A 27,948-nucleotide genomic window follows, 5' to 3' on the forward strand; every position below is an offset into this window, starting at 1 on the left:
ATAATTATCATTGGTTTGTATATTAAATCACGTGCCTTTTTCAGCTTAATTTGAAAAGTAAAAAGAAAATATTTGGAGTTTATGAATGTCATGAATTTTAATATCGTATCAAATAACGATAACATGCATTCTGGTTATTTGCATGAATGCAACTACGTTCGTTACTATATTTATCGAACAGTAAATCAAAATAATAATAACAATGAAAAAAGCATAACCTCAAGGCAATAGCAGTCAAACAATTTATACCGATAGCGTTGGAATGACCTATAACTTTTAACATTCTTATAGCCTCCGATAAGTAATGTTTCTTTTACGATTTTTCTTATTGTACGATAACAAGATAATGATGCTGCAAAGATCTCTTCTTTCAGGATTCTGTTGATGGTACAAAGTCGGGGTGTTCCCAGAATCAACTTCACAATGTACCAAACTTACGGACCACCATAAGGCAAGAGCCGTTGGTGGAATATGCCCAGCCTTAATCTAGAAGAAGAAGAAGAAGAAGATGAAGTTTCCTAAGAAAGAGGAGAATGGAAACCTCACAGGCAGACTCGAGCAAGGAACTGGCATCCCAAGTCCCGCCGGAAAATGGAGTCATTGCTCGAGTGGTCGAATCTTGGCTCCATTCATTGGCGTCAAAAGTATGATTACTTCAGGAAAGAAGATGGAGGGACGCGGAAGAGAGAGAGAGAGAGAGAGAGAGAGAGAGAGAGAGAGAGAGAGAGAGAGAGAGAGAGAGAGAGTTGGGAAAGGTACGTTGAGTGAGAGGGTGCAGGGAGAGATATCAGACAAATCCGGAGATCGAAGTGGGTTCGAGGGGAGGAGAAGCTTAGGAAGTGACACTCGATCTGTTTTGTATTAATTCTATCCCATTTTTTAAAAAAAATTTCTTTTCCTTATATTTAAACATGACATGTATTAGATAATCTAACCAACAGATCGTACAAGATCTCGAAAACTCTGTCTGACTTTATTTTTAAACATATTTATAACCACACATAACAATGGATTTGTTTATCTATTTCAGGTTATTTATTCTTAACATAATTCGTAATTGTTTTAAGAATAGACTCGACATATTTCACCATATACCGCAATATTATAAATGTTTATTTCCTAAACTTCCATGGCTACTTATTTAATGACAGACACAATCATCATTATGTTCCATTAGAAATTTTTCTCTTATTATATCTTTGAACATTTTGTTTTTCATTTCAGATAACTGATAGCCAACGCTGTTGAACATCACTGACGACAAATCTGGCCACATCTCACACGAAGATTTATTTACCCCTGATCATGTCCAACGAAGGAAGAAAATGAGAAACTCGGTGAGGAAGGCAAAGAAGAAATCCAAATGATTAAAAAATTCATCCCAGATCGTCGACAAAACTTTCCTTTGACTCTATATACTCTTAACAGCAGCTTCTACAGATGGAACGAATATATACAACGAATAGCCTCTGAAAACACAATGGACATTCCTGATAACAACATGAGAAAAATATTGTTTAGTAATAATAAGAGTAAGAGCTTTTACATTTTTAAATTTCTATACATCCTCCATAGGGGAGGCTCTCAATCCATTACCAAAGTGCACGATTAGGTTCTTTTCAAGTCTTGTTTTCCCAAACGCTCTTAGTGAATCTGAAAGGTTTTATGTAAAATGTATGAGATCTCTCGTCGTTAGCTACTCTGCTGCTTGCATTGGTCGTATCTTCCCTTGTTTGTGAATTTCGTTCTTATTCTGGGCTGCTTCCTCGACGAAACTGTCAGAACCAATTCGTCTAATCATTTTAACGTCATCTCGACGATTTGATTCTCTCTCTCTCTCCCTCTCTCTCTCTCTCTCTCTCTCTCTCCTGTTACAGTTTGAGCCACTGTTACCAAGATTATTTACAAGAAACATTACTTATCTCCTGCCATATGGTATACCGTCCTTATGTCCACCTCTTCTCGCATATAATCAGCGGAAGTAAAAAAAAAAAAACCATCCCTTTGCTGGAATCTGAATTTATCCAGGTTTCCAGTTGCCTTGACTTTAGTCATTTATTGTTCTTTAAAACCCACAATTTTTTTCGTTAGCATTATTCATGTTTCCTGCATCCTTGGGTAAAGAGAAAGCATTGAGGTGACTGTTATATTTGCTTAGAAGTTTGAAGAGCCATGATTTTGCAGAATGAGATTTTCTCGAGTCATTATTGACACAGAGAGAGAGAGAGAGAGAGAGAGAGAGAGAGAGACTTTCTTTGAACAAAATGCTTCAGCTGGTAAAGCAAAAAACTAGTGTGTGTGTGTGTGTGTGTATGAGAGAGAGAGAGAGAGAGAGAGAGAGAGAGAGAGAGAGAGAGAGAGAGACTTACTTTGAACAAAATACTTAAACTGCGTAAGCAAAACATACTGGGTGTGTGTGTGTGTGTGTGAGAGAGAGAGAGAGAGAGAGAGAGAGAGAGAGAGAGAGAGAGAGAGAGACTCTTCCTTGAACAAAACGCTCAAACTGCGAAAGTAAAGCAAAGCATGCTTCATAAGTCAAACAGGAGTGAATAAATTCCCCGACTAATTAATGGCTGGAACTTTGAAATAATACAAGCAAAGAGCCTGACCTAATAGACCTAATTAACAGTGCAAATAAGTCGTTCCATCTCCCCCAAAACAAAGTTCTCGGTCGAGATCACCAGCAAAAAAAAAAAAAAAAAAAAAAAACACGGAGCCATTAGGGAAATGGAAATGTGCTACTAGGAAAATATTTCACTGTGAGACGAAGACGGTGATAAGAGAAAAGAAGATAAAAGAGGGAAGAGACAACAGCAGGGGCGAGGAAAGGGACGAAAACCCCAGGAAGGAAAGTGTGAGGAGGAAGCCCGTAAATAAGAGGGAAGGGATAATATGTTTCTCCTCTAAATCAATTCCTGAGGTGAGATAATATCAATTTCCAACGCTTCCTTTCAGAGTGAAGGGGGAAGACGATGTAGTGAATGGGCGGTGTTTTACAAACTTCCAAAGATTATAATCTCCTCAAAATCTTCTATTGAAGATTTATATCTAACTTATTTTTGGCTCTCTGTGAAAGATTAATGTAATATGGTAACTTTGTGAGGAGGAATAGCTTTAGATGTAGAAGTTTTTCTTAAAGTCCTTCCAAATCTGGTTAAATAAGAAATTTTACCGAAAAATATGTTAATGATTTTAAATCTTCTATCAATAAATATTGAGAATACATTGCATAGCTGTAACTTACAAGGTACAATGCACTCCCATGGCATAATGCCAAAAATCTATATAAATCAAAGCAGATTTTATTATACCATTTCAAAAGGATGGCATTTTCATTTCTGAGATTGATGTCATCTGATTATTTTCAATTGGCTAAAGTTTTAATCAGTGGCCAAAAATTGAAATTTTCTCGTGCTATGCTAAGTGAATACAAATTCTACTAATTACAACTGTGACGTTTGACGTTTTACTATGTCGTAATGTAAAAGGTCAGACAAGGAACGTATGCATATTATGTTTTCTGAAGAGTCTGTTGTTAGAGCTCTCAATTTTTATTTGTGAAGGTAAAGAGGTTTGGTTATGATAGGCCAAAAAAAAGGAAGAAAACAATTATCATGACTTTGGGATTTTCAATACATGGTAGATTTTTGTTGTCCAAGAACCTCACAGCTTCATACATAGGCTTGCTTGTAGAATAAAAGTTTTGCTATGTCTCATAAAATCTTACTTTGTCAACAATATTGAAAGGGGTGAAATGTTTACTCTAGAAACGCATAATCCTTGTACGTTTACAAATGTGAATCTAACTTAACCTTAACAATGCACTGGATAAATTTAATAGTTATTTGATCAGTCATTTTCACAATCTAGTAATTCTATATGGAAAGAAAATGTGTACCTTTTTTATGCTTTAATATGGTTCACGGAATCTGTAGAATGAATTTTGTAAATATATTGTAAAACCATTGTTATAAAAGCTATAATCAAGGTTAAAATACGAAAATTTGCAACGTTATCTAAACAGAATTATTCTATAAAGAAATAGATAGAAAAAATGAAATCTGTACAATTCACTAATGTTATTTTAGTGCAAAATAATTATTGTTAATATTATGGCAATAGTAAGAAAAATTGCACCTTTACCTAGGTCAAATTGACCCCGCCCACCCCTCCTATAAAAGCCTATCTGAACCCAGTTCTCATCCAGTTCGTCCTCACCAACGTCCTGATGAAAACCACGGAGATGGTCGAAACATGTAGACTTCACCAGCCCCTGAAGGAGTCCTACCAGCAGTACAAGGATACATAATACCCGCATCCGAGAAGATGCCAAAAAACATCAAATAGCTACCAAGATTCCGTTGAAGTTACTGGCCTTGGTTTCCATACCCATCAAAATATATATATACATATATATATACTAATATAATATATATAATATAATTATATGAATAATATATCTACTATATAACTATACATTAATATGTATATATATATTATATTACCATACATATATATATATATTATATTATACTAGGATATATAGATATATATAATTTAATATGTATATATATACCAATATTAAATTGTGCCTGTTAGATAATTATGAATAAATTTATACCATCCCAACTTGATCATTTGAAAATATACTACCCACAAATCACCAACTCTATAGATAATATAAGTTCTCTCTTCACTTTCACTTTGTCTGAATCGTTTGAAGAGTTTATTTTATTTTTCATAAAAAGAGGTTCGAAAATGCGATTAAAATTAATTTAATCTTATGAGAGAAAGAGATAAAAAGCTAATGAAGTAGGGTTTAAGCAAGTGGATTCGTAATTTAGTTTAAATACAGAAATCATTTGCCAGGAAAATAATTGAAAAATACTAAAGATATAAAATTGTCCAGTGATAAGTTAAACAGTACTCCAGTTCAATATATTATATAATTAATATATATATATAAGATAATATATATATTTATAAATATATATATATATTATATATAAAATAATATATATATATATATATATATATATATATATATATATATATTATATATATGATATATAATTAGCTCTGTCACTCTTTACACAGAAGTACTTCCTAACCCTCAAAAATGACATGGGTATGATAAAAGCATATTCTTTATTTTAATTAATGAATTTAGTTTTATAATTATCATTAACAACATATTATATAGCTCATATTCATCAAGATACACTAAAATAAACTAAAATATAAAGGAAATAAGGAAAACCATAATTCATAAAACATTTCTACTTTTCTGAAAAAATATCGAACATCGCCGCATAAATTGAAGGAACTCGACGAAGAACTCATTTTTAGGCGGGAAATTCTTGCCCTGTAATTGGCTGCCGATGGCGTCATTTATCACAAGTGTTGTCACGTCATGAATAAGATGCCATTTGTTACTGAACCTGAAATTCCTGACAGAAATGCATGAACACATGCTTTGTATTTTCATATATGCATGTTTCCATAAAGTCTTAAAATCTATTTAAAAGATCTCCACGTGCAAAGAATTTCAAGAAATGCCATAATCTGCCAAATGTTCGTTATTCTTCGAAGAAGAGTTACCAGTTCTGGATTATGTGGTGTGAGGGGCGTAGACTTATCCAAGGAGTCTGAAGTAATGAATAAATTCTTTAATATTAATCACGAGATAAAAAAGATAAAATCTCATTTATTATTCATTGCTTTTATATCATGAAATAAATGCTTAGAAATAATTGGTATTAGGATTCATCTACAATTTTCAATATAAAACCAGCTTTTTGTAATAATTAGTGTTCACTCAGTTGGCTACAATGCTATAGGGTAGCGTAGACATAGACACCAAACTTGTCTAAGTGGCTACAGTTCTTGCTCTGAGAAAAGACAGCCTCAGGAAATATAGACCAAGTTTATATTTCATTACACTTCAGACGATTTCATGTATCTTATAACTAACAAGGTGAAATTTATTATCTCTCATATCTTCTCTAGAAACTATATCGATTCATAAATTTTTTATATGTATTATATAACTTTTGAATTTAAATATATTATTCACTTGATCACTTAAGAATGTACTACCTTCAAGAGAGACCCGTCTCCAGACAATCAAATTTTCTCTTCACTTGACACAGTCGTGATGCTTCAACAACTTTGTCCGATTGGCTTGGAGAATTTATTTTATTTGTAATCAAATCAGGGTTTGAAAATACGATTAAAATCAACTGTATCTTCTTAAAGAAAGGGATATTGTTAATGTAGTGGACTAAGCAAGTGGATCTGTAAATAGTTTACATTAAAAAACAGAAATCTTTTGATAGGAAAATAATTGAAAATACTAAACATACAAAATCGTCCAGTGATAAGTTAAACACTGATGCAACGCAATACATAACTAGTCTTCTCTTTCTGAGTCTATCAAATAATAATAAAAATGAGAACACCTCCACGATCAGAGGTCCTTTCTAACCTCTCCCAATTCATGTATTTATTTTATTCCATCTGTCAAATAATACTAAAAATGATAACATCTACACACACGAGGTCCTCTCTAGCTAACTCCCCCAAAAATTACATGAGTGTGATAAAAGAACTTTTTCTTTATTTCAATTAATATATTTATTTTCAAAATATTTATCTTTTATAGTTCCTATTTACCGGCATACACCATAAAAAGGAAAATAAAGAAAATGAGAAAAATCAGAATTCATGAAAATTTCGAGCTTCTGGAAAAATACTGAACAGCAACGCATAGACTCGAGGAACTCGGCAAAGTAACCATTTTTTGGCGGGAAATTCCTGCCCTGCTATTGGCTGTCGATGACGTCATTTATTACACTTTGTGTCACTTCATGAGTAAGATGCCATTTGTCACTGAATCTCAAATCTTAACCGAAATGTGTGAACATATATATATACATTCATATTTCCGTAAAGTCTTAAAATCGATTTCAAAGATTTAAGTGCATATGATTTAAAGAAATGCCTTTATCTGCTAAATATTCGATATTTCTCATAATTATTATGATAATGCATCAACAATTTTGTTTTAATATTTATGCATTTAATTTTTCAATAATTGTTCATAATATATATATATATATATATATATATATATATATATATATACTAGTATATATATATATATATATATTTTATATATATATCTTATATAGCTCATAAAGAAAATATGGAAAACTGGAATTCATGAAAATTTCAAACTTCTGGAAAAATATTGAACAGCAACGCATAAACTCGAGGAACTCAACGAAGTAGCCCATTTTTGGGCGGGAAATTCCTGCCCTGCTATTGGCTGTCGATGACATCATTAATTACAGGTGTTGTCACGTCACGAATAACGATGCCATTTGTCACTGAAGCTCAAATTCCTAACCGAAATACATGAAAACATACCTTGTATTTTTATGTATGCATATTTGCATTACGTCTTAAAGCCAATTTAAAAGATCTACAAAAGCATATGACTTGATGATATGGCTTTATCTGCTCAATAGTCGTAATTTTTCCTTGAAGAAGTGTTGCCATTTTTTGTATTAAGTGGTGTGAGAGGCTGAAGCAATAAATAAAATCGATATAAAATTATCAGGAAATAATTACAATCAAATCTCATTTTTTTTCTTTATTGCTATTATATAATGGAGTGGATTAGTAAATAATTTACATTAAAATACAGAAAAATAATTTGATAGAAAAATAATTTAAAAATTCTAAACATATAAAATTGTCCAATGATAATGTTAGCACTGCTTGCAATTCAATACATAATAACTATTCCTCTCTTTCTCTATCTATCAAATAATACTAAAAATGATAAAACCTTCAGAGAGGCCCTTTCTAAACTCCCAAAAATGACATGAGTCTGATAAAAGAAAATTTTCTTTATTTCAATTATTGTATTTATTTTCATAATATTTATCTTTTATAGCTCCTATTTACTGGTATACGCCATAAAAAAGGAAAATTTAAAGAAAGTAAGAAAAATCGGAATTCATGAAAATTTCGAACTTTTGGAAAAATTTCGAACAGCAACGCATAAACTCGAGGAACTCGGCGAAGTAACCCACGTCATGAGTAAGATGCCATTTGTCACTGAACTTCAAATTCCTAACCGAAATGTATGAACACATATATTGTATTTATTATATATATGCATATTTCCATAAAGTCTTAAAATCGATTCCAAAGATTTACAAGTGCATATGATTTAAAGAAAAGCTTTTATCAGCTAAATATTCGATATTTTTCTTCGTAGAAGAGTTACCAGGTTTTGATTAAGTGGTGTAAGACGTAGACTTATCCAAGGAGTCTAAACTAATAAATAAAGTCTATTTAAATTTATCAGGAAATAAAAAAGATAAAATGTCCCTTTCTCTTTATTGCTTTTATATAGTAAAACATACACTTATAAATAATTATTACGACAATTTATCAACAATTGTCTATTGAAAACAATTTTATTATTTGTAAAAACAAGTGTTCCTTCATTTGGCTAAAATGCATGAGGGTAGTGTAGTCATATACGCCAAAAAGGACTGACTGGTTACATTCTTAATTCAAGGAAAATAAAAAAAACATTGCGTGTATAGAACAGGTTTATATATTTCATTACACTTCCAATGATTTTATGTATTTAGTAGCTAACAAGGTGTAAGAGCAGAACATCCTAAATTTGTCGAAAATGAAATCTATTATCTGTTACATATCATCACACAAGTGACATATAGGAACAACATAGATTCTTTAATCTTTAATAATAAGTATTATATAAAATGCAGCCTGTTGGCAAGCAATTGATGACTATCCATGAGTAATGAGCATATTTGGATAATTGATTGCAACCGAACACATTGCAGTAGGCAAAAAATGCCTGAATAGTAAGGCCTACTTTGTCTCCCTGCAATATGATCATACTGCAATCAATTATCCAAATATGGCCATTTTCCATGCATAGTTATGAATTTTTTGACAACGGAGTGCATTTCTTCTTTGTTTTGGGATGGGGGCCCCTGCAACATGGCTGAATTGCAATCAATTGTCCAAAACTTTCTAATAATTGATCAAAAAGGTCCTAGTCTTAACAAAAAGTTCCTATATCATGCGAAGGAATGCCAGTCTTGATACAACCTTTGTTAACCATAATTACAAAATTTTTTACTTACAATATTAAGATCAATTGCAAATGAAGGTAAAGACTGCAATGTATTTAGAGGACATGAATATAAATATGTCTTCAATTAAACAATATAAGAAAATATGGTGAAAAAGGAAACTGGATCATACGAGAGGATTAGAAAATTTAAGGATATTAAAGAATGATTTACATTAGAATGGGAGGTTATTTGATGGGAAACTGATTACAAGAATAACAAGAACTCTTAAAGCTAATTGTTAGCAAAATAACTGAATTAAGAACCATCTGAGGATAGCTATTACCAGTATGTTACAAACGAGGCGATTACTTATATTTCAAAATAAAAAAGTAAATATCTGCGTTACAAGACAAAACGTAATTGGGGATGAACTGGAAATAACTTAAAAACGAATAAAGTAAATATTCTTAAATGTTCAGAAATTAAGGAAAATTAAAATGGGGGTAGCAGGACAGACTCCCTTTCTTACATGTAATTTTTGTTTCCGTACACAACTGTAAATCAACGCAGTATTATTCAATGATTTTCTAGCGTTGATGTAAAAGTTTGATAAAATAAATGGCAGTTAAACTTGATTTGATATGCTATAGGAAACGAACCTTATCCACAATGACTTTCATTAATGTAAAACTTAAACATTTCAGGTAGATAAAATTACTTTGTTTTCTGTTTAAAACTTACCTTGAAATAGATGGTTTAGTTTAATTTGTCAATTTTACATGAACATAAAACCTAGGAGCCCATTTCGATGACTATTGCGTTTATCCATCCCATTTTCACTGTGTAAATTGGTCTTATCTTCCCCTTTTCGTAAATAGCACTCTCCTATTTTGACTGGACCATGTTATTTCTGCCTTTCAGATAAGACTGTATCGAAGGCGATTCGTCAAAACTCAGAACTAAAGGTTTATCTCCTTCCCGATCCTTCTTCCATCCGACACGAGGCGGAATCTCTCTCTTCTCTCTCTCTCTCTCTCTCTCTCTCTCTCCTATGGTACGTTTTCGTCCACTCCACCGATGAGCTCAGTAATGTAGAGCGAGTCCTTTTAGGCGGGCTGGTAACAAACTGAAGACGACTTCCCACGAATACTCGATGGTAATTATAATTCTTCGTTTTCCTTTGTCTCTCCATCTTGCGGAAAGAGCAGTCCATCTGGCCTGTTGTTGAAAAAAAAAAGAAATATATTTATAAAAGAGTATTTTATGCGAAAATTTTTTAAGTTCTATTCTAAGGTACTCAAATGCCTTGCTGACAACTCTCAGTCATGATCCTCAATATTATAGTGACATTACTTGAAGCCACAGACAAAAACATCTTTTTAATGCAAACTACTAAAACTACGTAAAATAAATATAAATACAATTTATACCCTCTACTAATTAACAGAAACTAAGAATCGGACCCAGTAGACTTAATTATGTAAATAAGTCGTTCAGTCTCTCTAAAAAAATGAAGATCTTAATCAATCACTACCTACCGAGTAAAAAAAAAAAAGAAGATTCAAAGGAACCATTAGGGAAATTTGCTACGAGGGAGACATCTCATTGAATGGGGGAAGAAGGTGATAAGAAAAGTAAGAGGGAAAAAGGATAAAGGAAAAAGCAGGGGAGAGGAAGGCGAGGTAAATACCAGGAATAGAATATCAAGGGAAGATCGTCAATATGAGGTTATAGACGTTACTGTAATCTAAATCAGTTACTTGGGATAAAGATGCCAAAATCAAACATTTCCTTTTAATGGAGAGTGTGAAGAAACTACTTTGCTTAGACTCTCGACAATTTCCCTTCAAAGATCGTCAAGAGTATAAGTTAAAAGAAATGTTTTCTAAATAAACAAGAATTAGAATAATTTCATTTATGGAATTACAAATCAAAGAATATATCCATTTGCCTTGTAAACTTTCTTAAAGAGAAATCATATACTCCAGGCTGCTACGCATACTCATGAAAGGTATTTAGATACTAACTGATGTTCTTCAAATTTTATTAGTTATATGTAGGGTTTCCCCTTCCTGTAAAAATCCTGACCTTATTATTTTGATGCCCCGAGGGTTTGTCTCTCTCTCTCCAAAAGAACAGGCGCAGAGTAAATCTGTCTAATTTATGGAAACAGATTTCCTTCTTCTCCAAATCTTATCAATCCAATCATGTCTTTTATTTTACAGCTTAATTGGTTGTTTATTTTTCTCGAGAAGATGAACCAAAATACAATTTCTGTCCATGAACACAGGTTTAAATTTGCCCTGCAGCATTTTTCCTTTAGCCAAAAGATGACCCCTCTCTCTCTCTCTCTCTCTCTCTCTCTCTCTCTCTCTCTCTCTCTCTCTCTCTCCCACCATTCCGCTGACCCCAGTAATGCCATCAGACTGAAGGTTACTTCCCCCACACAGCCTTTGTGGAACTCAGAAATCACCGAACTGCATAGCTCGGTGACAGTTCTTTCCTTCTTCGGCCAATATGTTGAATATTCTCGGTCTCCCAGTTTCCTTGACTCTAGTAACTTTATCTCCCCTAATTATGGGCCAAAAGAGAGCAGCGTCGATTCGGTTATTCCTTTGGCCGCGACGTCTGAAAATAAAAATAAAAATATGTAAGACATCTGTTTTTGCGTATCAGATTCCTTAATATTATTGCTTGTTTTTTGCTAACTGGTAATCTTGGTAGTAATGATATTCTTAAAACTAAGGATTCGGAAATCATGAACTTAATTCAATTCAAGAGAGAGAGAGAGAGAGCAAGAAACGAAAATTTTTATTTCTTTTTATGGAGGGGGTGGGGCGATCTTTTTAAACTGAAAGTAAATAATTCATTTAGATAATCCAAATACAATATATTAACGTCCTCTGCTATTAATTATTTGAATTAACACGAAATGAAAACTGGTTAACAAAATTGATATTTTCTTACTTATATTGTCTAGGCGTAGGAAATTATATTATGTAAATGTTTTCTATAAAGAAAATATATAATGGCGACATTGTAAAAGAATGTTTTTTTTTCACAAAATATTAAAATTTTTAATAAATATATTGTTCAATATTATCCATGATTAGATATATGTTATATACTATAACCATAGAGATAGTGGTCAGTAAATGAAATAGACAATTCTAGTGCAAGCAAGACAAATTTCTGAATGAATGCAGAAACTAAGATGAATTTTTTGATGAATGGAGAACTTTCAACATATGATTGGTACCTAGTTACGTAATGCTAATGTGAATTGTCCAGATTGTGACTGAAGTTTTTTTTAACGTGATTTCCCAATAGAAAATAATACCAAGCACTTATAAATTCTTCACGGGAGCTGGTAAAGTCAACTTTGATGGCTCAAGCTTAACGGACGAGTTAGTTTTTGCAATGCTATGCAAATAGTAGAGGCTATACCATGAGAATTTTGTCATTTATTTCAGATGACTAACTCGCAAGGAGTCTTTGAGAACTGGTAATCCCTAACATGCAAACAATAGCAAACAAATGAAAATTTATACTAATATGTTACATCTGACAGAAAATTCGATTACATGGGTGATATCTACTCTTCCAGCACAAAAGATGTAGGAGTGTCATATCAGAAAAATAAATTTCCTTTTAGAATCTAAAAATCGACAGATGAGGAACTCCGACATTTGCCTTACAGATCTAGGTGTTTTTATCTATACTGCAAAAGCCCTTGCTATGAGAGAGTAACACAAAGAATCGTTATGTCTCTACATACATATACTCGTACGGCTTCTAGAATTTAATCCAGTAATTCACGCGAGTTTAATCTAATAAATTTCTCTCCTGTAAAAAAGCCACAGGGACATTTATCATCCCGTACACCTGAAATCTCCAGTGTAACCTGAGAACGCAGGTCCTTCCCTGTCTACTCCTCTGTATTCCCAGAAGACTTATCTGTGAGAGCATCCTCCTTATCCTACGCCAACTCTCTCACCAGTTCCGTCCCTTCTCTCCCTCCATTAACACTGATATTCTTCCTCACATTCCTATTCCTCCCTTCCATTCTCTCCAGTTTAATAACTCCCCCTCATCCTCCTCCCTAACGAGCCCCCCAACCCTAACTCCTCTCGTCCCCTGGTACCCGTTTGGGCGTTATTGCTCTACAGAATAGGATGGATAGACGGGCAGACGGAAAGAGAGATATATTACCGTTATGTGATCTGTTTCCAAGTTGCAGTTCGCAGTAGTTAGGTTTATTCAGTGATAGGACCGGGGGATATAGACCATCCCTGAAAGAACAATATATTACTGCTGCTGCTGCTGCTGCTGCCAGATCTGTATTGTGGCAGGAGGGCAATTATCGTACTCTGTCTTTTGCAGTTATATACCCGATGTACCTGAATCGTGTAAAGTATCGATATCATCTTTTTTTTTTTATCTTTCACAGAATTTTGTTTTTGTATGTGCAAAATATGCCGGGAGATGCGTTAGCAATTCTCTGGTAGACATTAAAGGTGCCTGTAAGATAAGGCAAGGTGAGGATCTTACTTGTAATCATTTACATAGTTTTTTCACTGTTTTAAAATGGATTTTACACAGAAAAATAAGACATAATGAATAACTGCTGCTTTACATTTTTAGACCAAAACGGACTTTACACAGTAAAATAAGACATAATGAATTACTGTTGCTTTATATTTTAAGACCCGTATCTATGATATATAATAAAATCAGGTCATTCATTGGCAGCGTTCATCAGCCTAGTATGAATTGATCGGGAAAAAATCATCAAAGTACGAACAAATGAGTTCTATAGAACCTTTCACGTAATTCATTGCCAACTGTTGGGATTATTCACATTAATGTGACATTCTGAAACATTACGTCGTTATCAATGACAGAACATAAAAAAAGGTCTCTTCTTTACCATTATTTCCATAAAAGAGCCATTTACTACATTCCGTTGAATAGCTGTAAATTTTACATACAATCTCTATCTATTATAACATTAAGAACACTTATCATAAACAATAACAAACTATCATAGTATTTTGCCCAATACCCAACTCTAGAATATCATATAATATTTAGAGGTAACTCACACTGTCAGAGAAGCTCTTTACAGTTGCTTACGAGACCACGCGACCCTGTGGCTTTTTTACAGGAGAGACATACATACTTGATACAGGGATAGGGGGTGAGAGGGGGAGGGGGAGGGTAGTTACGGGGAAGGGATATAGTGGGGAAGGGGAGTTCAGATGGTTTGGTATTATATGAATACTGAAAATACTACTCGGTAACAAATCTTGAGCGGTTTTTCGTACTATTTACATACTAATGGGGGTAAATTGTAATTCAGACAAAATGTTCATTATATATATACATATATATATTAGATATATATATTATATATAATATAATATAATTTATTTATTTAGAATTTATTTATCCTATGGATGCATTTATCATGGAGGAACCGTGGCGCTTGACAAAATTATATTGATGCATGTATGTATATATACGTATATAGTATATATGTACGTATGTACAAACACACACATACATATATATATATATATATATATATATATATATATATATATATATATATATATATATATATATATATATAATATATGTGTGTGTGTGTGTGTGTGTGTGTGTGTATGTATATGTATGTATATATATATATATATATATATATATATATATATATGTATATATATATATATATATATATATATATATATATATAATATATATATATATATATATAATATATATATATATACTATATATATGCATATATACAGGCGTATACATACATACGATTTATAGTAAATAGTTTAAAATCAACAAACTCATGGAGTTGGAAGGTGCTAATCCTCATCCATTGAATCATTGAGAGCTTTCGTAATTTGTTCAAAAAACATCTGTTGTGTGTGTGTGTAAGAGAGAGAGAGAGAGGTTGGAACGTATATGAAGTGTTAAGTACACTTATACCCAACTGTGTGGGTGTGTGGCTATGAGAGAGAGAGAGAGAGAGAGAGAGAGAAGTTGGAACGTATATGAAGTGTTAAGTACACTTATACCCGACTGTGTGGGTGTGTGGCTATGAGAGAGAGAGAGAGAGAGAGAGAGAGAGAGAGAGAGAGAGAGAGAGAGAGAGAGAAAGTTGGAACGTATATGAAGTGTTAAGTACACTTATACCCGACTGTGTGGGTGTGTGGCTATGAGAGAGAGAGAGAGAGAGAGAGAGAGAGAGAGAGAGAGGAGAGAGAGAATTGAACGTATATGAAGTGTTAAGTACACTTATACCCGACTGGTGTGTACGATGTTGGTGTGTGGCTATGAGAGAGAGAGAGAGAGAGAGAGAGAGAGAGAGAGAGAGAGAGAGAGAGAGAGAGAGGTTGAAACGTACATGAAAAGTTAATTACATTTATACTTTAATGTGTTGGTGTGTGGCTATGAGAGAGAGAGAGAGAGAGAGAGAGAGAGAGAGAGAGAGAGAGAGAGAGAGAGAGAGAGAGAGAGAGGAGAGAGAGGCGACTTGCAACGTAAATAAAAGGATGTTCATATCTTTATCTGATTTTTTTTTTTATTTATAGACATGTAAATAAACCTTTTAAATTAAAAAGTGGCATTCACCACCTTACAGTAGATGAAGGAAAACAAAGAGGTTCATGCTTTTATTCACGTGTTTCGAAAGACAATTTTGAATTAAATTTCAGAGTCAATTCGTCGTTCAATGTTAAAATAAACTATTTTTTCTTTATCTTCCAAGGTTTCGACGAAGCATCAACCTCGATCGAATGATTTTCCTTTCATTTTCATCATTCCACGAATCTTTGTACATGTCTGTCTATATGTCCACCTACTTATCTAGCTGTTGACATGGGAATGAATTATTTAAAATTATCCACTGCATCATATTTCCCTTGAAATGTTCAATTCATTGCGAAATGAAAAGCTGGTGAACAATGGTTTCCTCTCCATTTTTTCCCTGTTAGCAGACTTTTGTTTCGTCGTCTGATACATATGATGCTATGTGCGTTTTCAGTGCCTCTACAAATGACGTAACAATGCCTTGAAAGTATGATGTTTTTATTAACTGCTCTAATTAACTCATTTTCGCATTACAGAACAACCTTGTATCTGTGCTGATCTGTCACAGATGTTATATAAGAGAACAAACTTGTATCTGTGCTGATCTGTCACAGATGTTATTTTTACGAACAAACTTGTTTCTGTGCTGATCTGTCACAGATTTTATATGAAGGAACGAAAGCCTTTCCGAAGTCCTATATAGTTGTGGCGGGATAACAAGCTTAAAAGCAAGCGGCAAATACCATTCCCCCCTCCCCCCCCACAACCATAAACTAATCACATCAGCTGCCCAACTTATCCTCCAAGTCACACCTTCTTTACACAACGGAATATGCATGACAATTGACCCATCCCTACACAAAAACAAAAAAACACAAACACATGTACTCAACCAACCTCAGATACTCAGGGCTATGCTGTGCTGTCTGCTGGTCGAGGTCAATGGAACACTAACAACCACAAGACAAAAAATAAGAACCACAACAACACAACCAAAGACCACAACCCCACAATTATAACAACAACACAACCGCAACCAAGGAACACAACCACAACTCAACAACGCAGCAAACAACCAAGGAACACAACCACAACATAACAACACAGCAAACAACCAAGGAACACATCCACAACCTCACACAACAACAAAAACTCAACAACACAACAAAAGACCACTGCAGAAAGAACACAAAAAATCACAACAACAACAAAGACAACAACACTGGCACAACAACTCTAAGCAAACAACACTAACTAACAACAAACAAAAACACAATTCAATAACACACAAAACCCACCTGGCTTCCAGTGCCTTCAATATACTGTTCCAGACAATACTGTCTGTCACAAGCTCTCACCAAAGACTGACCGAAAACTGACTAAAAACGCAGAACAGAACTCCAACAGCTAACAGCCCCAGCAGACAACTCAGAACTCAGCAACAGCCAATACAGTCGTTAACCATCCAACCACCAATTACCCTCTCTCTCTCTCTCTCTCTCACATAAAGACGTTGTCAAATGGAACTCCATAACTCTCTCTCTCTCTCTCTCTCTCTCCGAGACACCTGAACATTTAACATTCAGAGCAAGCATTTCATGGCATCTGTGAATGTAAAGTAAGGGAGCGTTTGAAACGCCTGTCTCTTTAAATTCATCACTCAAGTTACCTAACAGTTTATTATCTTTTGCTTTTCGTAGTAGTATGTAACTGGGGAGGTCTTTGGTGCAACAGGGGTTATTTTCAAGGTTTTAAATTTCACTATACTTAGGCATCACGTGTTTCGTATGTATTTTAAGACACATTCTTTAAACACTACATTATGCACATCTCACCTGTTCTTATTCATATCTTTATCAATTTTCTTATACATAAGAGTCTTCATTACTAGTATTATCATGATTTCTAATTATTATTATTATTATTTTTTATTATTATTATTATTATTATATATTATTATTATTATTATTGGTATATTATTATTATTATTGTTAGTTTATTATTATTATTATTATTATTATTATTTATATTATATTATGAAAGATTCGACTGCACCCAACCTTGACCTCTACCTTGATCGATTGATTTATTTTATTTACTTACTTTCTGGAATTTGTGCACGAATTTCCGTATTTGGGTCACATTATCACCGACGACCTAAAAGATACGGCAGACATTGAACAGAGGCATTGTAAACTATGTGCAACTGGCAACATGATTGCAAGGAGGTTTGCCTTCTGTCACCGAGACGTGAAACTGCTGCTCTTCCACTCATACTGCTACAATATTTATGGGTGTTCCCTCTGGACGAACTATACCCAAGAGACCATGAGACGCATCACTGTTGTGCACAATGACATTCTGAGACGCCTCACAAACACTCCCCGCTACAACTCCGCCACACAGATGTTCATAGAAGACCACCTAGACAATCTAAAAATCATTTTTAGGCGACCAATGTCCAGTCTGGTAACCCGAGTGAGAAACAGCAGCAACTTGCTCATACAAAGCATCCTAAAGAGTGAAGCAAGAAGATCTAAATTGTGGGAAAGATGGGAAAATGAGGCCTTTGTCCCCTAAAGGACTTAATCTCTGTATTGACAAGACGTCATATGCAGATTTTGTCATTATTACATTTATTGCTGATATTTTAATTTTTCATTATTACTGTGATTACTATCAAGTTAAAGCTTTTTTTTTTTTTTACATTCAATATTTGTATTTAGCCCTCTGGACCTGACTACTGTAACCACCTAAGGTCTCTAGTTGAAATTTAAGTTATATAATATGTGCACTATCTGTTATTACTCATATTGCATATTTTTTTCTCTCTAATATTATTATTGTTATTACCAGTATTATGATTACTAGTTTTTATGCTACCTCAGCTATTTTGTGGATAAGTGCCGATTATTAATTTTCTTTTTTTTATCATGTTGCCTCATGTATCTAGATTGTGTATGTTACTGTCTGTATTTTGTATATTCCATTTATATGGCCCTGAGCTGAAATAAAACATATTATTATTATTATTATTATTATTATTATTATTATTATTATTATTATTATTATTATTATTATAATGCAACAACAATAACAACATCCCTGAAATTGACTCCTCCTGATGAATAATATCGGCGCAATACTCACCAGTTGTAATAGCAGAGAGAAAGCAGTTATTTGAAAAATAGAGAAGACTATTTACAAGTCAAATGCAGCTGATGCAGCAATCTTTTAATAATACTTGTTTGAAAGAGGGTCTCATTCCAATATATTATTATTATTATCATTGTACTTAGAAGCAGACCCTCTCTCAAGCATACTTTATTAAAAGTAATGGCTACTTCAGCAGCGTTACACTTGTACAGATTCTTCTCTATTTTGCGAATAGCGGCTTTTTCCGTTCTACTTAGACAGGCTAGTAGATCGCCTATAGAGGTCATGATCAAATACAGAGTCAAAATTGGTATATAGTTAAATTTTACAGATAAACTATGATACAATAGTCATATAAGTCATTTAACGATATCTCTCTCTCTCTCTCTCTCTCTCTCTCTCTCTCTCTCATCTCTCTCTCTCTCTCTCGTAGTAGCCATCTTGCTTGGTGAGACGTACCCGCGTGAAGTCAGATTAATCAACAGATATCACAAGTTTAACATACGACTAGAATTTGAGAAATATCTAGAAGTGTTCGTGAACTATCGGTGATAAGATTAGTGTGAAAATAGTAGGATAAAGCGTCTTCTAAAGTTAGTTTATCAAGTGTAATACTGTAAATCAGAACAAGATGCAGTAAGTTCCAACTGCGGGAAGAAGTGGGCGTAATTTAGCTTGCTTGGCGGATTCGCAATACGATGAGGTAGCAGGAAGGGAACTTGGCATTTTCATCTATGAAATCAGCAACAGTCCTAACCAAAAAGATACAAAAAAGCATTCATAGATATTAGAAGGATATCCTTCAAACTGGAACAAATCTAATGAAAACATCTTGAAAATAATTGAAGAAGTTTCCAAATAAAATCCAAGTGGTCAAGAGACTCATAAAGAAAATATACATAAACCAACATATTCCGACAAAGAAAATGAATAAGGAGAATCTTGTGAATATCCTAATTGATGCATTAGGAAAAAAGAATGCCAAAAAGCATGCAAACTGTGTAAGGTTTGGTATAGCATAGTCAATCCACAAAACCTAATCAGAAAATGTGCTGCATGCAACATTCCGACCCATCCACAGTGTGCTGAGGTAATGCAAGATTTGAGAAAAGATACAAGAATTTTTTGTTCAACATGTCTATCATGGATAGACAATGTTATTAAATCAAGATTGAATGTACAAATAGTGAGGATGAAGAAGAAGAGGAAGAGGACGAAGAAGAAGAAGAAGAAGAAGAAGAAGAGGAAAACGGAAGAGAAGTAAACAAAATGAAATGACAGAAAAAAATAAGGAAAACAAAGAAACAAGATAAAAGTGTATGGATGCAGAGATACTCATTGATACTACATATGAGGCAATAAAGCAGCATACCTACGAAGAAATAAATTACGATATGACAACAGAAAAGCAAATCCCGAAGAGGCTCTACCCAGATCTACACAATGACGGGAAAGAGGGAAAAAATAGACAAGAAAGACAAAATCTGCAACCTTTGAAAAGAGGGAATTGCAGATTTGGAGAAAGATGTTACTACAAACATCCTAAGTTATGTCAAAACTATGAAATATATGGTAAATGTGCATACCTAGATGGCTATGGGTTATGATTGCAGAGATCTGCATCCAAAAATATGTAAAAACCTAAAAGAAGGAAAAGGATGTAAGTTCGACAAAAAAATGCAAATATATGCACCCTGTAGCATGAATCATAATCAAATAAAATAATCAACAAAGTAATAAAATCCAAAATAAAAAAGAAAACAAATAAAGAGAGAAATCAAAGAATATCAGGTAAAAGAGAAAAACAAACCACCAATGAGATATGCAGAGGTGTCAGCAAAAAATTTCAAAGCATCAGCTCCAAAATTCTACTCAAGAGATAATAACTGTATTTATTATGCAAGAGGATATTGCAGAAACGGAGAAAATTGCAGATTCAGACACAAAATGAATAATTATGATGAAGGAAGATCAAATATTATGGAAAAGTTGGATTTTTTTTAATGTCAGAATTTCTGGAAATGAAAAAAAGAACAACATACCAGAACAGGAAAGAGACATGGGAAAATCCTTATTACTACCATTATTAAATGAAGGAGAAAAACACGCAAAACCATCATAGTGATGAATGCGCAGGGTTTTTAGTTACGAGTAACTCAAAAAGAAAAATAGAGTACTTAGAAGAACTCAACCCAAAATGAAAAGAAAATAGATATAAATGAATATAAGTGAAACCTGGTATTCCCAAGAGACTGGGAATGATGATCAAATAAAAGGGTTTCCAAACTTATAGATCAGATAGAAAAAATAGGAATTCAAGGGGGAACACCGCAATATATGGGAAAGACAAAAAACAAGGAAAATATATGAGAAATATAGTAACTTAGAATGTGAACTAATAGCGGTAGAATTTGAATCTGAAAAATTAATGAACATAGTAGGAATATATAGACCTCCTAATACTAAAGAGTTTGACTTAATAATTGAAAAATTGGATAATATATGTAGAAATCACAAGGATGGACTATTTCTCCTATCTGGTGACTTCAACTTTCCTTTCGTAGAATGGAAAGAACGTATAGGAGATTGTGGTTGTACTTATTCATATAAAAAAGAGAGTAATAGTAGTGCAGAAGATAAGAGGCAATTTGAAAAGCATTAGATATGCTACTAGAATACAACATTCAACAAATAAATCACCTGCCAACAAGAAAGAAATACTTTAGACCTAGTATTTGTGAACGAGATGAATTATGTTAAAGAAATAATAGTTGTAATGCGAGTATTTCAGACCATAATGTCATAGAATTAACAGTTCATTCCAAAGCAAGTGAAAATAGAGATAAGCAAGAAATGAAAAAGTGGGAAGGATATGGAAAATACAACTTCTACAGTAAAAATATAAAATGGTCAGAAATTAATGAAGAATTAAACAAAGATTGGGATAACATTTTCGTAAGTGATGACATAAGGGTAAACTATGGAGATATTATATAAAATATTGGAGGAAAATAGTAGATAAATATATACCGAAGAGAAAAGTTAAACATCATTCATGCATACCAAGAGACAGAAGGATCTTGTTCCAGAAAATCAGAAAGTGGAAAAAAGGTCTTGCAAAAGAAAAAAATGCATGGAAAGTTATAGAACTAAAAAGTAAGATAGAAAATGCAGAACAAAAGATTATTACAATCAAAAGAAAATGAAAAACAGGACTTGGAAGAAAAAACCCTATTAAATATCAAGCCAAAAACCCCCAAACTATCATACTCATATGCGAAGAAGATGAATAAAAGAAGAATAGAAATAGGCCCTCTGAGAATTGAAGGGAGATTAACGAATGAAAAAAAGGAAATTGCAACATTACTGGCAGAACGATAAGAGAGAATTCACCCCTAGAATAGATAATGAAGATAATATATAGAAGTAAGGGACGAAAATAGTGAATATTTAGCCGACATAGAAATTAATGAAGCTGATATTGTGCAGGCAATTAATGAAATTAAAAATGGAGCTGCTGCAGGGCAGGATGGAGTCCCTGCTATTTTGTTAAAGAAAGTAGTTCATTCTATCGCAAAGCCACTTGCAATATTATTAAGACAAAGTGTAGATACAGGCAAGATTTATGATGAGCACAAATTAGCATATATCACCCCTACTTTCAAAAGTGGATCAAGACTAGAGGCAAATAATTATAGGCCTGTGAGTCTAACATCACATATTATGAAAGTGTATGAAGGGTAATGAAGAAAATAAAAATATATGAAACATTTAATAAAAAATAATTTGTTTTAATATAGGACAACACGGTTTCGTACCCGGAAAAAGTACACAAACCCAACTGTTAGTCCACCGTGAGAAACATATCAAAAATATGAAAAAGCGGAAATGAAAACAGATGTGGTTTATCTAGACTTGCAAAAGCTTTTGACAAAAGTAGACCATAATATATTAGCGAAGAAAATTAGAAAACACAATATCGTAGATAAAGTAGGAAGATGGTTAAAAGAATTTTTACACAACAGAAAACAGATAGTTATTGCAAACGATGAGAAATCGGATGAAACCAAGGTAATATCCGGGTGTGCCACAAGGTACGGTGCTGCTAGCTGCAATATTGTTTGTTATTATGATTGAAGACAGACAGTAATGTTAAGGATTCGGTAGTGAGTAGTTTCGCTGATGACACAAGAATAAGTAGAGAAATTACTTGTGATGAAGATAGGAACGCTCTACAAAGAGACCTTAACAAAGTATATGATTGGGCAGAGGAAATAGGATGGTATTTAACTCTGATAAATTTGAATCAATAAATTATGGAGACAGAGAAGGAAAGCTATATGCATATAGGGGACCTAATTAATGAGACAATCACAAATAAGGAAGCAGTTAAAGACCTTGGTGTGATGATGAATAGGAACATGTTATGCAATGATCAAATAGCAATTCTGTTGGCAAAATGTAAAGCAAAAATGGGAATGTTGTTACGGCACTTCAAAACAAGAAAAGCTGAACACATGATTATGCTTATAAAACATATGTTCGTAGTCCACTTGAATATTGTAATATGATATGGTACCCACACTATCAAAAAAGGATATTGCACAAATAGAGAGTGTACAAAGGTCCTTTACAGCTAGAATAGAAGAAGTTAAGGAACCTAGACTACTGGGAAGACTACAATCCTTAAATTATTATAGTCTAGAAAAGGAGAAGAGAACGCTACATGATAATTCAGGCATGGAAACAGATAGAAGGAATAACAGAAAATATCATGGAACTAAAAATATCAGAAAGAGCAAGCAGAGGTAGATTAATAGTGCCCAAAACTATACCAGGAAAAATAAGGAAAGCACACAGGACATTAATCCACTACGCACCAGCATCGATAATGCAGCGTCTATTCAATGCGTTGCCAGCTCATCTGAGGAATATATCAGGAGTGAGCGTAGATGTGTTTAAGAATAAGCTCGACAAATATCTAAACTGCATCCCAGACCATCCAAGATTGGAAGATGCAAAATATACTGGAAGATGTACTAGCAACTCTCTGGTAGACATTAGAGGCGCCTCACACTGAGGGACCTGGGGCAACCCGAACGAACTGTAAGGTAAGGTAAGGTCTGTAAGGTCTCTCTCTTTCTTGAAGCAAGCGAGCTTTCGTCTGGAGCTGCCAAACATCCTCGGACTGGGAAGCTGAGGGTGGACTGATCTTGGAGTGTTGTTGTTGTTGGAGATTAAGCCAGCCTTGTGCTGGCACGGGCTCTTGCTCCTAGAGCAGCCCGTAACTGGAATATCTGTAAAGATACAAAAAACAGTGCTTTGGCGGTTAGTTTTAGAAAGGAGATAGGTGACAGCAGGATTGCAACCCCTTTGAACCTTACGGTACCCATCAGTAGGAGAGAAAGTTTTATAGCAGTGAGACTCAGCCTAGCTGGAGAGTGCTGAGTAGGAAGAAGGAAGCAAGTTTTAGTTTGAGGGAAAGAAAGGCGTTACATATAAACATTTTAGGCACAATATATATACATGTGTGTAGCATCTGAAAATATTGCAATATATATCAAACCAACATTAAGCAAGTATTATAGTATATATACATGTTCATGCATACTCACACTTATACATATGCTCCCAAAGATGTTTATGACTTCCATTGCAAACAGTGAAGTAGAGGGTTTGTGCTTTGTGTGGCTTCATTGGTTTTTTGGTTTACAAGACACTAGGAGATTCCCATGTGTCTATGGAGAAATGCCGTGTGATTCATCTTTTTGCCTGGGAGGTGGGTGAGACATTAGGAGATTCCCATGTGTCCCTATGTATTTAAGATGTGGTCTGGTGATCTGTGCCGGTGTCAGCTCTATTTCAGTTAGGTTCGATCTGAAAGGACTGTTTGTCTCTGGGCAGTTCTAGTAGTAGGTAGTGTTCGCCGGGGGCTGGATTGCCTGCTCCGGTGAACACAAGTACTGACAGAATCCTGCCCTCATGTTTACCCTCATTTGCCAGGTGCAGAGGTATCCATAGCCTTAATCTGTGTGTGGATTACTGAGACTTTTATTTAGTGGGGTTTGTTTTGTGATGTCATGCGGCGTTAGATTTGTGACATCCACATACCACTTGGACGTCCTTGACTCTTGTAGATAGTGACGTCATACTTCACTCTCTTCTTGGAGTTTGGCATAGCTTTTTGCCATTTCCTTTAGGTGTGTTATGGATGGTTGCACTTTTATGCTTACTGTACTGCAGCTGAGGGCACTTTTGGCAAGGATGTCAGCTTCATCATTTCCCTGGATTCCCAGCCACACAGTTTAGTGTGACTCTCCTGCCAGCAGCTTGATGTGAATTGGCCAATGATTTTATGGCTGTTATCAGTGTCACATTTTCTTTTGGATTTGTCGCTTTGATAGCGAGTATTGCTCCTTTGGAGTCAATATGCACTGTTGTGTGTCCTTCTTTTAAATTGGAATTTTCTAAGGCTTTTTTTAAGATTGTTGCCCATTAGTTCCGCTTGTAGTATGGAGGCATTGTTGGATAGCCTCCAGCTTCCTTTGAAGTCTTGGGGAGCCACTGGTGCTGCAGTTGCTGGAGCTTCTGGGTCAACTGAGCCATCAGTGTAATATATGTTTTCAGCTGCTGTGTTCCCGATTGCTTCTTCTGCTGCAGTTTTCATTTGTGCTGCTGTGCACAGTGCTTTGTTTGCCGGTAGTATTGTGAAGTTATACCGGATTGGGTCTTCGACCCAGGGAGGTGGTTTTTGGTATCCCTCAGGTGGGACATCCTTTGTTATGTGTTTCACTGTGTCCTGCATACCCAGTTCCTCTCAGTGTCTGGAGTATACTGCCCGCATAGGTTTTTGGGCGGGTCTAGTTCTTCGTGTAGGTTTATACACGCTTGCATTTTGTTTTTGTGTGGTCCATTTCTGTCGTTTCTGATGGTTTTGCACAGAATGGCAATATTTCTTTGGCCTATCCTGTGCTTGAGAGACTGCTGTTGTGTCTCTGCCCTCAAGAGACAAATTCTTGTCCACATTGGGGCTCCAAGTATAAGTCTCATTGCATTATTTTGGATGACTTCTAGCCTCTGCTGTTGATCCTTTCTGAGATTTGTCAGGACTGGTGCTTTGCGTATTCTACTTGTGCTCTGATGGTTTGTATGTAGAACCTCCTGAGCAGATGGTATGTCGCACCTTTCTTGCAATGATTTGATTTTCTTTAGGGCATTAAGCCCTATCTTTGTTTTGGCTTGGAGGAGCTGTATTTCCTTCTCAGGAGATAGGAATCTTGCAATGCAGACTCCAGATATGTGTAGCTATCCACCCAGTCTATGACGTCCTTTCACGTAGAAGGTTGGGTGGATTTTGATCATGTTTTATTGCCATGGCTTTTGTCTTATTTCTGTTGATTTTGAGTCCCAGTTGTGTGCACTTGTCCTCAAGTTTTTGCAAGGCTTCTTGCATCTTTTGGAGCTGTCTTTGAGGCCGGTGCTGACGATGCAAACATCGTCAGCATATATGAAGACCTCTACTCCTTGTGGTAGCTCGAGACAAGGCTACATTTTCCATAAGGACATTGAATAAGAAGGGGCTTAGAATGCCCCCCTGTGGAGTGCCGTTCTCAAGAGAGTAGTATTCTGACATTCTGCCTTGGAACACTACTCATGCTTCTCTGTCTTGCTTGTATCCTTTTGTCCATGTAAGCAGGTTGCCTTTGATCCTCTTTCGGACTAGGGAGGAGAGGATGGTTGCTGCATTGACCAATTCATATGCTTTTTCTAGATCTAAGAAGACCACTAGGATTTTCTGCCATTTATGGCACTTAGCACATCTGTGAGGCACTCATGGGTGCCTACTCCTTTCCCTATAGGCATAGAGCCTATGGTGTAGGGGGCCCTGCTTTCCATAGTAGTCTGTTTAGAACCATTCATTCTTTATGCAACCTTTTCAGTGCAAGCTAATGAGGGATATCGGCCTATATGCGCCTTCCTCTTTTGGCTTAGGTATTGGTTGTGTCTTGCTGTTGCCATTTCTTTGGCCTGGTGTGCTCTGCATATGTCCTGTTTACCAGGAGTAGATATACCTGTTTGGCAGGGTCTCCCATGTGTCTCAGCATGCTGTAAGTGATTGCATCTGCTCCAGGGGCTGTGTCTCTTTTCCCTTGCTGAGAGCACTGTTTAGTTTATTCCATAGTGAAGGGTGTGTCTGTCATCAGGTGTGTTGCAGGCAGTATTGATTTCCCTCCACCTTGCCGGGGAAATTTCATTTATTTTTTCCCGTGTTGTTTGGGGAAGGTTGTGGGATTTTGTCCTTTCTACGAAGTTTCTTGCTATATTGTCAGCTTCTTCTTGTGGGTTGGGATGGATGCTTTGCGCTGTTCTTCCTTTCCCTGCAATTTTTGCAAGGAATCTCCAGATCTGGGTTACTGGAGTTTGTCTGCTGATGTTTGCACACCAATCATACCATGCCTGTTGTTTGATTTCTTTTGTCTCTTCAGTTGCGTGGGCTATTACCTCTCTGAGAAGTCTGTGCATCTCTTCAGATGGTTCCCGTCTGAAGAGTTTCCTGACTCTGTTGACTCTGGCATTGAGTTCTTTGACCCTTTCACAGTAGTACCATGCATCTTTGTGATCGATCTTGGATCGTTTGATCTTAGGCATGGACATGTTTGCTGCCTCTCTGAGTTTACTGATGAACTCTTCATAGAAGAGTTCTATGTCGTTTGCAGGGTTTTCAAGGTAGTCCCTCGCCCATCTCGTCATTATGGCTTCGAATGTAGCCCAGTTTGCAAACTTGGGTTCCATCTCTCTGGTGGCGGTGGTATGGGGGGCAGCTTTTTGAGCCGTAGGCCAATGTCAATGGATATGTGGGTCGCTTGTGAGGGTCTCGTGCAGCTTCATGTTTGCTTTGCTCCTTTAGGCAGAGTTTGTGAAGGTAAGATCTGTCTTCCTCCTTTTAGGTGAGTTGGCTCTCCACTGTTTAATAGGCACACTTCTGGGAATTCACGTGATAACTGGTGTAAATGTCTCCCAGTTGTGTTTGTTTGTTGTAAAGAGTTCAGGCTTG

The 27,948-nt window shown here is 35.1% G+C and overlaps 1 long non-coding RNA gene across 1 annotated transcript; it reads right to left on the bottom strand.

Moving 5' to 3' along the window:
• Positions 1-8,522: 8,522 nt before the first annotated feature.
• Positions 8,523-17,100, bottom strand: LOC135216173 (uncharacterized). The gene is made up of 3 exons (XR_010314822.1): positions 17,036-17,100; positions 11,525-11,756; positions 8,523-10,346 (listed from the first exon to the last, which is right to left on the bottom strand). It is a non-coding gene; the product is annotated as an uncharacterized LOC135216173 (long non-coding RNA).
• Positions 17,101-27,948: the final 10,848 nt, after the last annotated feature.

Source organism: Macrobrachium nipponense, chromosome 6 (genome assembly GCF_015104395.2).
Source record: "Macrobrachium nipponense isolate FS-2020 chromosome 6, ASM1510439v2, whole genome shotgun sequence".
In the NCBI taxonomy this organism is placed as follows: Eukaryota; Metazoa; Arthropoda; class Malacostraca; order Decapoda; family Palaemonidae; genus Macrobrachium; species Macrobrachium nipponense.